General features: G+C 39.4%; 1 long non-coding RNA gene across 1 annotated transcript in view; it reads right to left on the bottom strand.

Moving 5' to 3' along the window:
* Positions 1-810: 810 nt before the first annotated feature.
* LOC115836936 overlaps positions 811-12,877 on the bottom strand; it is a 57,048-nt gene continuing 44,981 nt past the window's right edge. Inside the window, exon 3 of the long non-coding RNA XR_004031940.1 lies at positions 811-1,628. This is a non-coding gene — a long non-coding RNA (uncharacterized LOC115836936). The remainder of the gene's footprint in view (positions 1,629-12,877) is intronic.

Genomic DNA, 12,877 nt, shown 5'->3' with positions numbered 1-12,877 from the left:
TTTTTCCCATTCCTCATATCTTGTTAGATGGGTTCTTTTATGTTGCTTGTCAGTATGTTTAGGTGGTGATTGTCATCCAACATTCTTCCTATCCCTCTCCACTTTATACTATCCACAAGTAGGTATAACATGTCTAGTTTCTCTTATGTGAATTATAAATACAAGCTTTTCATCGATGTTTGAAGGCTCAAGTATTGATGGATACGCAGAGGACTAATCTCTGGGAAGTAATACAGGCACTATATATAGAGTCGGAGTAAGAGATTAAACATCTTATTGATAATGAGCAGGTAACAAAGTGGGAATCATTATAATAGCATAAGCTGGAAGTTGATAAAAACATAGTGGGAAAACACATGGATTCTGGAGTTTTGAATCCTGGTTCTGCCTGACCAAATGTGATGTGGGGCTAGTTACCCAACCTCTCTGTGCTTTGATTTCCTTGTATGTTAAAAGAAGATAACATGTTTTTTGTGACAATACATTTCATTAATTCACAACAGTCCCCCACATATATTAAGTGTTCAATAAGTGTCAGTGCCTATCCTTGTTACCAATCAGATAGTCCAATCTCCTTATTTTTATTTTTTGAGACAGGATCTCACTCTGTCACCCAGGCTAGAGTGCAGTGGTGGGATCTTGGCTCACTGCAGCCTTGACTTCCCAGGCTCCAGTGATTCTCCCATCTCAGCCTCCTTAGTAGCTGGGACCACAGGTGTGTGCTGGCTAATTTTTGTAATTTTGGTAGAGACGGGGTTTTACTGAGTTGCTCAGACTGGTCTCAAACTCCTGAGCTCAAGTGATCCACCGACCTCGGGCTTCCAAAGTGCTGGGATTATAGGCATGAGCCACTGCACCTTGCCAATCTCCTTATTTTTAATATGGAGCCAGAGAGGCCTAAAAAGCTTAAGTGATTTCAACATTCATTAACCAACAATTATGGAGCTTTCACTATGTAGCAGATATTTACTAGTTGGTGACTAAGCAAAAGTTGATAAATAGTGGAGCTGATAAGTGAACACAAACCCTCTGGTTTCTATTCTATTATGGTAAGTGTGAGTGTATGTCTCCATACTCACTGCCACTCTTGATCTGCAGTTGTTCTTTGGTATTTCCAACAGTTCCAAGGGCAGCATTGCTTTTAATTCCATTGACTCTAGTAGCCATCAAACTTTATCTTCTTTTCCCATTTGTCCCAGGAGGATCCTGGGAGTGTGGAATGAAAGATAAAGAGCCTTAAGCTGAGCCCTAAGTGCCCTAGACTGGCTAAAGAGGTGGGTCTGGAGGTCAGGAGTGCTCTTAAACCCCAGGGCTTGCTGATGCTCTTCCCAGGTCTGAGTTTCCAACCCCACCCAGAGATTGTTGGTTTGAGAATCAGCATAGTTTACCTGGCTGAACTTAGCGTTATTGGCATTTCTGTCCCCAAGAACAGTAAGGAATTTGGTTACCCTGGGCCGGGGGTGGGGCACTGGTTAGCAGCTGCCCCTCCTGCTCATTATGCGGCTCTATTTCAACAAGACTTGAAAACCTTTGTCTTCAGAGAACTCTCCGGCTCTAAGCTTTTGTGCTTTTGTTTGGAGCAGCCTGTTCTTGTACTTGTAGTTTCAGGTAAGGCATCTGGTGTGTAACTAAAGGATAAACACAGAGAGAAATAAAAATATTGTATTACTTATATGAAGTGAAGTAGATGCCAATAATAAAAAGTGCAAATGAATTTGAGAGAGGAATTGTGCAAGCCCTTAAGGGGCTATTACCCATCTTTAAAAACCAAGAGTTGCTTAACATTTTGCTACTTTGTATTTTCATCTTCATTTAGAACATAAATTTATGGTGACTGCTGGCAATTTAAGGAGTATCTTCTTTAATAACTAAGCTTTTTATTACAAATGCTTGAATCTTACTGCAAATTATTTTGATATTATTACACATCTTCCTCCTTCAACAATACTGTCTATAATACTATTATAATACCTCCTGTGTGTGAAGCCTGTGTGTGCAGAAAACCCAAAAATGTTAAGAATAAACTTCAAAATTTACTGTAGTCCATAGTAATTTGCTGCCCCAGATACAATGTTTTGGGATTGCATGGGATAAAGGACTCCAAATTGCAAGGTATGCAAGATAGAAGACATTATAGTTCTTTGCTTTTAGACAAGAAATACATTTGTAATATTAACTTCCCAATGTATTGATTTGTGGAGTTGGACAATGTTCAACTTAAGAAAGTTGTTTTATCAGAGTAATGCATGCACATGGTTTCAGAAGTTGAATAGGACTAGTAATCTTATTGATGAAACTATAGTATTCTCATGTACATCCTTCCACTCTCCATTGATAGCTATTTTCTACTGTTTCAGCTCTTTATTCTTGCACCAGCTCCATAGTTCTAAATAATATGCATATGCTGCTGTTGTTTATCAATTTTAGATATCGAAGTAAATGAAGATTTTAGCTCTTCTACCTTCTACCCCATCCTCCAATATAGTTATATGAAAATTTTCTAACAATTCATATTTTGTGTTTTCATTATTCTGACTTTATAAATATTATTCATAGCTGAGCTTAGCAGTACGATTATATTTTTCTGTAAATACTTGTTATTGTTGTTATTATTTTCTAGGCTCTGTTTCCTGCTGCTGTTGAAACATTTTTCATCAGGCACAATTACCACACTAGGCTGATGACCAGGATTTGCCAGGCCCTGTGGTTAGTGGATGTCTCCACTACCTGTACCTCTTCTGGCAGCATGTTCTTCTAGATTGATTCCCTCTGGCTTCTATCCAACCCCATTGAGCAGCAGAATGTGAGTCGCCACCATAGCACAAGATTCATAAGTAGGGTTTAGAGATGGCAAGAAGGAAGAGCAACATAATTAAAGGCAAGAGCCAAGCTTGAGCATGGGATTGTCTAGAAAGAGTTTTCTGAGATCTCTAGATGTTGTGTGCTATAGACTCTTACCATAGGGTGGATGTGGGCACCAAGTTAAGTGATAGCTCTAGAATCACAGTTGAGGTTTCTATTTACTTTGTAAATAGGCCATGAATATTTGTGCAACCTAGAAATTGATTTCATTCAGAAATAAAGTATTTGACTCACAAAGCTTGGAATCACTCACCACACATTTAGCCATCAGGTCCCCTTTGGCTGTGTCCTCCTCTTGTCTTTTTCTTGTCACTAGTTGAGAAAAGTCAAATGCCTGCCAGCAATTTCACTCTAGCCTGTATTGCAGATCCTCAGAAGACTCAAGCTCAAAGGGAATCAAAGCACACACACACACACACACACACACACGGAAGAACCAACCACAAAAGGAATCAAAGCAAGTGCAAACACACACACATATTGGTCTTCTCTAGATTTTTATTTAACCATCTCTGATTCTATTAAGACCTTGAATACACACATCAGAGCATATTAAACTTTGAGATGGGGATGTATGAGAAGACATTGCTTGATAAATGTTATTTGCCAGACTTTATTTTTGATTCCTGTCTACAAGAATGAGAACCACTCCAGAATCCTCCTTTTTCTGATTCTTTGTGGCTAGAGAAATAGAAGAGGTAATGAAAGATGAAAGTATTGGCAGGGATGGGGTGATGGGAAGCTTGGAGAAGACTATCCCCGTTGCATTTTTACTTTCAAACTCTGGATATGGAAAAAAAATATCATTTATAATAATCAAAGCAAGTTCACTAGTTCATAAGCCAAGAATATGAATAGAAAAATGCTGGTAAGTAATTTTAATAAAAATTGAAGTCCCTGTTTCAGTTTTCCTGTTTTCTGCCCCTAGGGATGGGAATAATACTCAAAATATTTACAAAATTGTCGGGCTTCTCATGGTCAATGAAGGGAGACTCCCAGACTTTCTTCCAGACTCATTACTGGTATTTAGTCCATTAGAGCATGGATTAGGATTTTCTTCTTAAAACTTTTACTTTAAAGGCATGATTTACAAGTAGAAAAAACAAATCCTAGAAGTGTATTCAAATCTCGAATAAATGGAAAAAGAAATGTTTGACTGATTATTGGAATTAATATATTTCAAGATAGAATTTGTGATCCATAAACCAAATAGAAATGGTATACAGAAGATCCAAAGATCAAACATTTGTGAGTGTTTAGCACTGTTCTTACGAGAAGATGTTAATAAGCTGGCATTATAAGCATTAGGTCCACTTAGCCGGTGTATCAATAAACCTGGAGATTGAAATCTCAGCATATCAATCTGATGCGTGGATCTTGCTTTTAACTCTACTTGCCCCTAATCTGTATTTGTCAAGAAAACTTCATGTTGTAATCTGGCTTTCCATATACAGTTTCTATAGGGAGCAGGTATTTGATCAACTGACATGAACATCCCAGTCAGCTTGGTAGCTTTTGTTCTCACTGTGAATGAACTAGATTTTGGTTTGGGTATCACCTTCTAGAGACATGGACCTGCATGAGCCCAGCCATCAGAGAACTGGCATGTTCTGGTGTACTAACAAAATCAAATTAGCTTTCAAATTCGAGGTAATCCAACTAACTTAACTCCCCTTTCTCCCTGCAGGTCTGTTTCTGCATTTGCAGAGCCCTGGATAAAAATACAAATGAAAGGCTCAGGCCTGTGTTTTATCCTTTTTCTCTTCCCACCGATGGCTCTAACCTTCACATCAGAGGTTTGTGAGCATGCATGAAGACCTCCAGCCACCAAGTCCAAGCTCTGTCCTAGTTCCTGCCTGCCCAAAAGCCACCCATTGAGTACCTCTTGGCTCTAGAGGTCCATATATGGCAATGGCTGCCTTTGGGAGGAAAGACCTTAGAAGGACCAAGCAGGACCTGGCACTCACTACAGGCCATTTGGCGAGGATGGTCTGGGGGTGAGGGGTTGACCTTAAAGTGGATAAATCTTTTTGGCTTTATGGATTTTTCACGCTGTGGAGAGGAGTTCAGCCAGAGCAAAGCCAGGCTGGGGCTCAAGGCAAGGGACCTGATTGCTCAGCTCTAACAGTGAGACTGTCCACTTGATCCCCCTTTCCCCACTGCAAAGACATGCCCGAGTGACCATATTACCTCTTGGGATGACCTCTCTGTCTCCACTTTCAAAAACTGCAACCATTTCTAACAGAATTTATTTTGCCAAATTGTAGTCTAAGGGGGATCTGACCCAAGCCTATGGACCATAAACAAAGAAGTATCTTGTTTGAAATCACTCTCCAGAGAACTGAGAGTAATTTTGGGGCTCTCTATTAACATTTGTATAGGTTTCTCAGATGCCAGTCCAGAGTCACAGTCTCTTAATTACAGGGTCAAAGACAGAAAAGGCTTTACTTAACTGCTAACGAAAGTCCTTAATCCGAATGAATCTGAACTACTTAGCCCAGGAAAATTCTTGCACAGTGTCAGCAAATGATATTCAAATAACTTTAAAATAATCGAGTCTTCCAGAGTTTTGTGCTTGGCTCATGGAAACAAGAATTTGAAAGGAACAAAGTGGAATTTACTTGCTTATAAATGTGCTTTGGGGCAAAATGGTTGCAAAAGCGACCACATTTTGTTTCAAGAGATTTCTCTGCACACACACTCCATCCGGCCTAGCTTACAGAACAAAGCCACAGAGCTGCATTAACTGTGGAGCAGAAAAGGAATTTCATCTATATAGCCAGCTGGTCTATCATATATATTATAAAGGGGGATTGGAGGGGAGGAAGAGAAAAACATAAAACATAACGACAGAGCAATTTCATGCAATCCTTGATAGGAGATGCCTTAAATGGATGGGAAATCAATATTTGCAGAGTTCTGGGTGAGATGAAAGGTTGGCTCTTTCTGATAATATTGAAATGGCTGAAGAAGTGTGGCCAGGGGAAGGAAGGACTGGCCTCCTTGGCTGTTCATTCCATTTTATTTTATGTCAATCATTTATTCAACCAGTATTTAAATATCTGTTATTTGTAAGGTATCATTCAACAAGAGACCATTTCTACGAATTCTTTTCCTTTACCTCCTTTCTTATCTTTTCTTCTATATCCATCTTCAACTCTATCACTAAGGAGGCAGTATAACATAACAGTTAACCACTCAAGCTCTGTAACCTTGGCAAGTTATTTTACGTTTCTGAATCTTGATTTCTTCATCTGTAAAATAGGAATAGGAATAGTGCCTACTTTACACTAGTGGCTTGGCAAACACTAAGCTCTCAATAAATGTTAAATATGAATCATATTATGAAAAGGATGATAATAATTTGCTTTATAGACAGAGATAATTTAGAAGTCACCTTTGGGAAAAATATCATCCACCAGAAGTGAATCTAGGATAATGTTTGTACCTTCCAACATTTTGTATTTCTTGAGCATGAAGGAACCACCCACATTTATTGACCAGGTACTATGCAAAGATATAAGTAAAGATTTTTGAATATGTGATACTTGTCAGGGAGGATAAACAAGCTTTTTCCTCTACTTTTAGGTTCAGTGGCTGGGACCCTTGAAAATAAACTGACAAAATACAAATTAACAGGAGAAAAAGGTTTATTTCATATGCATTTAGGGGGCCTCACAGAAATGAGGTAAAAACTCCAAAGAGGCAGTCAAACCTGGAAGCTTAAATATTAATATCACTTTGTAAAGGAGGGATAAATTGTGGAGATGTGACAAGAAAGAAAGAAAAGGGGTTTGTGCTTCTCTAGGTAGTAAATATTGGGAAGGTAAATGTGTGGGGGAAGGTAAATGTGTGGGGGAAGCTAATGAAAGACAGGTTGTCTTATAAGGTTGGTTATGCAGATTCCTCTCCCATGTCTCAGAACAGGTAGAAGTCTAGAGTTGTCCGGCGATTAAAAGTTGTTCTGCCCTTCCTGGTATGAGAGAGGGAGAGGAGGACGACTTCATGAAGGGAAATTTATTCCCCACTTTTAGGCAAATGGGGGAATATAGAGAACTTTTTCCTTCATCTGCTGTTTCTTAATTGCCTTCAGCTCAAAATAATCTTTATGCCAAAGTGGCAGATTCTGAGATGGCATATTCTGATTCCTTCCATATTAATTAATAACCCTCACACATAAATTGGGCACTATCACAACCTCCATTTTATATTTGGATAAACTGAGGCTCAGAGAGGTAAGATACTTGTTATGTTTATACAACTGGTAAGTGGTGGAGCTGGGAATCAAATCTATGTCTCCAGAGCCCAGAGCCAGCATTCTCAGCCATTACTGTCCCTGAAACTCCTCATGGACAAAATGGTGGCAGAAATCCTGAAACAGCCAGGATTACAGATGAATTCTGATTCTAATTTTTCAATTATGGAGAATACCAGTTGGTTCAGGAATTGGGTCCTAGATTCCGTTTGGTCATCATTTAAAGGAACTCCTCATACAGTGCCAGATGATGGGCTCTTATTACAATAAGAAGAAAGGCATGTTCTGAAATTCGGAATTAAGCATCTGAAGCTACTCTTTACTGTGGTTCCATAGTGAACAGTTATTCTTTCCTCCTTTGTTTATTCTCACCAGAGGGCAGGGACTGTTTTCAGCACTTGGCAGTGTCCTTGTACATTTATGTGGCTCCCTATTTGTAGAATAAGTAAATGTTGGTAGATCGGTGCTCCTGTCTGTAGATGAAACAAAATCTACTACGTAACTGGAGAAAAACAATTAGGGCCTCGAAAAACCTCAGGGTTGAATAATTTGGCTTTGCTAAGTAAGCAGTTTATATAAAATAATTCCAAGAATTCTGAAACTAGTTACAGAGTTCTTCCTTGCACAGTTTTTTTTGTAATTCATCAAATCTAAATTCTCAAGAAACTGGCTCTATTGTTTCGCCTGTTATTTATTACAGGTTCAGATTAGTTCATTTTCCTTGTAAATAGAGCACCCCCAGAGTTCATTGACAGATCCTTGGTTTCCCATTTAACGGCTCTAAATGTGTTTTCTCTTGGGAGAGGGGTTGTCGGAAATATTTGCGGTTGATGAGCCATTTGTAGATTGATGCCTGGTCAAAAAGGTTCAGTTCCTACCAACCCATATACCCACAGAGGCCATAGTAGCTGGAGGCTGGGGCAAATATGAAGGTGAATTTAGACTACTGAATATAAATATTATCATATTGAGGTACAGAAACTTACAGGCAATTGCTTTATTATTTCCACACAAAACTCATCTCAGGATACAGTCTAAGCTTCTTTGCACAGGAGGAAGTCTGTTGCAATGGTTAAGAATGCAGTCCTGGAGATGTCCACCCAGTCATTGGGCTGCAGCACCCATCTTGCTGTTAAGAGGAGAGGATGGGCCTGAATGAGGTACCAACATGGCCAAAAGCAGATCTGAGAGAGTGAGAAACCAGGTCCTGAAGATGCAGTTTGACAGCCCTGATCAAGCTCAGCTCAAAGCCAGAGCTACTCCCACTAGATTGTTCAGGCACATAAGCCAAAATATTTCCATTTTGCCTTAACCATTTTGTGTGGGGTTTTGCCCCATCATTCACATTCTAGTCTCCATATATGAAAAATGTTTTCAATCTCCAAGCCTAGTTTAAATACACCTTTCTGTGAAGCCTTTGTCATTCCCAGAAGCTTTCCTTATTCCCTCCCTGCAAAATGATTTCTGCCTGTCTCCCTCCCTTCCTCTACTCCTGTCAACTACTCAGTTGGCTCCTCGACTAAGATCCTTACCAATTATGCCTTGAACTATTAAGTGCCTGGGGACTCTGGAGCCAGATTGCTGAGGCTGCAATACTGGCTACAACACCTACTAGCTATGTCATGTCTTCCTGAATAGGGTATAAGGAGCTTGAGACAAAGATCTTGGCTTGAGCTATTTTTCTGTTGTGCCACTTAATCTTGTTAGGCCATTGTCCCATCCCTACGAACACAGCCTGTTTTTAGACCTCCCTTTGAGTTCATGCATTGCCCTTCTGCCCTCCTCCTCCATCAGAGGACTGATATTTCCTTGGCCTCCATCCTATACTCACACTCTAGGTCTTTGCTTAGCCCTGCAAATATATTGGGATCCTTGACTTCCTGGGTCTTCTCTGTTCTGTTGATGCCTAGTCAGGATTATGACATAAATATACAACCTAAGTGACAGAATCCTCCTTTCTGGACAGGTTAAGTTTGCTCCAGTGGTTTATCTTGACTGCAAATGATTCATTTTGCAGAATGACATAAAGTAACTCCTATTCCCTGGCCACTGAAAATCATCCCTTCGAAACCTTTACTGTCCTACCTTTTCTTTCCTAAGAGGCAGTCCAAGGGGTTAACTATTGACAAAAATCCTTCATTTAAATGAACAAATTCTGAAGTTTATGGAAAAGATATTATATCCAGATGTTCATCTAAGATGTTGTCCTTGAGCAAATCGGAAAATAAAACAATATAATTTAATAGAGTCAAGATGCATAGAGAAGAAGGAGGATTAAAGGCTTTTAGACAATGGCCTGGGTTATGATTTCATTTCTGCCACTTAAATATGTGACTTTTGGCAAATCACATAATTTTTCAAAATGGGAAATTGTTCCCTTCTGCAAAATGTGGCTAATAATAATCCATTTTATCTCTATTACACTGAGCTGTGATGATGATCAAACTGGCGGGTGTATAGTTGCTTTCTACGTAGATAAGGTGCTGTTGTTATTACTATTACCAAGTTATCTAGGGTGTGAAATCTAATTTCTTAGTGGGACTGTTACACAACATGTGGTAAAGATTAAACTCCAACATCATTGAGAAATGCAAGTTTAACTCTTTATGAATTGGCCACATGTATTTTGTGGCTGAAGTAAGGTCTGAATTTCTGAAATCTGTTCCTGTTATTTCCACATTTAGAGCTGACAACTATAATTAGATTAGATAACAATAATGTAACGTAACTATGTGAATATAATTATGACAGGTTAAAAAAATAGAGCACAAAAGCAAGCAGAAAAGCAAGTGGGAGTATTGAACTGGAGGGATCTATCAGGGTGTTGGGTTCAATGTTCTTTAGGCTTATTGTTGTATTCTGGGCTTGTACCTACCCCATTCTAATCAGCATTGGATTTCCCTGCTTTAACATTATATAGCTTTTACCCAGACTTCTTCTCATCATGGTGTGAGCTTAAATTTGGTGCTATTGAATTTGTCTTCCTAAAGTATCCCTCAACAAGATTAATTTAGCTGAGGTCTTCCTATAGATAGTCACTGGGTTGACATTCACCACGATGTTGCAAAAACAACCTGCATAAAACTGATGGCATCTTAGCACAGATCAGGGCAGCAGCACCAAACCTTACTAGCAGTCATTGATTGTACTCTTTACCACCAATAACACCCAATCTGGGCTCCCTGAACCCCTCTGTGTAGGGCAAGACCTCAGATGGGATGGCCAGGTAGTGTCTTTGGGAGGCTAGACCACCGAAGTACTGAGTGCAGGCAAAGACACCTTATTCACAGGCATGGCAGGGAAGCCCAGAGCCTCTGGACTTATTTTTGGGCAACAAGAAACTCAGGAGGAACTGGGACAAACTAGAGATTAGAGATTTTTCTCCTGGTTCTGGGTTCCAAGAATTCTCTTGCTTTCTGGTCTTATCTTGCAAGCAGATTCAGGCTCTTTCCACCAGCCAGGCAAAATGGGAGCTTAAATAAAATAAAGTTGACTTAAAGGAAGTAAGGAAACGCCAAGGGAATAATTCTGGCACACTGGCACACTTAGCATACTCTGCTAAGCCCCTAGTGACTTACAGGGTTGGAAGTGTTTTTTAAGGCAACTGATGACACCACAGCAAAAGCAAAATCAGAATGTGGAAAACCTTCAGCACATTCTTTGGAAGATGGACAAATACAAGCAGAAAGGAACCCAATAGGGAAAGAAGAAATTCACTGAAAGATAAAAAGTAAATGAGGTAGAGAAGATTGACTTTGCCCACACATTATCCACTTAGTCATTGAATATGTGACAAACACAAATCAATAATCCTAGTCAACTCTTTGAATTCTCATTTTCCCCGAATAAGATTCCTTTTCTCATTTCAAATCTACCCAGATTACAACTTTCTTTTTGCTACAAGAACTGAGCCCATCCTAATTACCTACCTCAATCATTTATTGAATACTTCCTAGGTGCCAGCCATTACGTATACAAAGAAAATAACATATGATCATTGATGCGACAGAGACAATATTAATGTAGCACCAAACTGTGTTTCCTGTTCTTTCCAGGCACACAGCTGGATGGAAACAGGCTAAGAGAAGGTTAAGTTGGCCAAGGTTACATAGCTAGTAAAGTTGCAGAGCAGAATTCACACTTATGGTAGAGCAAAATTCAAATTAGGTAGTAGGATCAAAAGCATATCATTAGCTGACATTCCCTGTGTAAGTTCTGTGCCAACCTGAATTTCAGTAAGGACTTCACTGGAAGGTGAAGTTTATGAGGGCTGGCAACCTCCCCTGCAATTATGTTGGGTAATATGGCAGAGTCAGTAGAGCGGAGGTAGAAATGATGTCTGTAGTTTCCAGTCTTGACTTATCAACGTCTCTCTCATAGTCCTCTGTGGGCTCTTTTTTTCCTCATCTACCAGCCAAATGCTGATGAACTAGTAGAAGATTCCAAGGTCCTCAGGATGAGGAAATCACCCAACGGAAGATCCTAGAACCCTGGAACACTGAATGACTGTATGGAGTAAATGACTCCTAACTGACTCCCATTGGACTATGACATGTGTGAAAACACACATGCACACACACACGCACGCTTGCACACACACACACACACACCTTTATTGGGCTAAGCCACTGAGATTTTAGGCTTATTTGTTTTAGCAGTTAGACTGCCATGACTAATATATGCGCCATTAAAAAAAAAAGTCTACAGTCCAGTAGGGAAGAGAGGAATGTAAAAAAAATCACACCTTATAATAACTATTCCTCTCAGAGACATCATGGTGCTATGGTATTTATGAATGCTCTTTGTTACCATATTCATAGAACCCTGAAAGGGAGATGACCAATTGTCCTACATATGATGCTCAGAACAGGAGTAAAACACAAATAGTTCAGAGGCCAGGTTTCACACTTGTAAGTGTGAGCCAATGGGAGAGCAGCCAAAGGTGAGACAAGAGGGAGCTCTAGGAAGTGGGCCCGGTTGAAACGGGCACACCCATATCAAAGCAACCAGATTGATTCTTTTAAAAACTTTATTGGCTAAACAAAAAAATGGCCAGCTTGAAGTCACAGTTCTCATGTGGGAGATTTCACCTAGATGTCCCTAGGTGACCCCATTCTAGTGCTGATTGTCAAGAAGTTCTTGGGTGTATAATACATTCTTATACATTTTTCCTTGAATATCATCTAAAGGCACACTTTCCAGTCCAAGATTCTGGATCTTAGTGCCTTGGATCTTAGTGCCTTCTTCCTTTGAGAACTGCAAGTTTTGATGTCTACGAGTCCAAATTACTAATCTAATACACAATTAGTGACAAGATCAGCTACATAATTTGTGGAGTCCTTTGCAAAATGAAAATACGTGCTCCCCCATCCAAAATGCATGAAAAATGCTGTTTTGGTACTAAAATGTTAAACTTTTAAAAATTAAAAAAAATTGTAGGTACATAGTAGATGTATATTTTTATGGGGTACATGAGATACTTTGCTACAGGCATGTAATGTGTAATAGTCACATCATGGAAAATGGGGTCTCCATCCCTTCAAGCATTTATCCTTTGTGTTAGAAACAATCCAATTATGCTCTTTTAGTTATTTTTAAATGTACAATTAAATTATTATTAACTGTAATCACTCTGTTGCGTTATCAAATATTAGGTCTTACTCATTCTTTCTAACTACAACATATTAAAATTTTACCATGCCTGATATGTCCTGCCCTGGCTTGGGACTGGTAAGTCCTCCAAGGCTTGCAACTTCCAAA

The sequence above is a fragment of the Nomascus leucogenys genome, chromosome 10, assembly GCF_006542625.1.
Source record: "Nomascus leucogenys isolate Asia chromosome 10, Asia_NLE_v1, whole genome shotgun sequence".
Lineage (NCBI taxonomy): Eukaryota > Metazoa > Chordata > Mammalia > Primates > Hylobatidae > Nomascus > Nomascus leucogenys.
The sequence above is the reverse complement of the archived record's forward strand: the minus strand, read 5'-3'. Positions and strand labels throughout refer to the sequence as shown.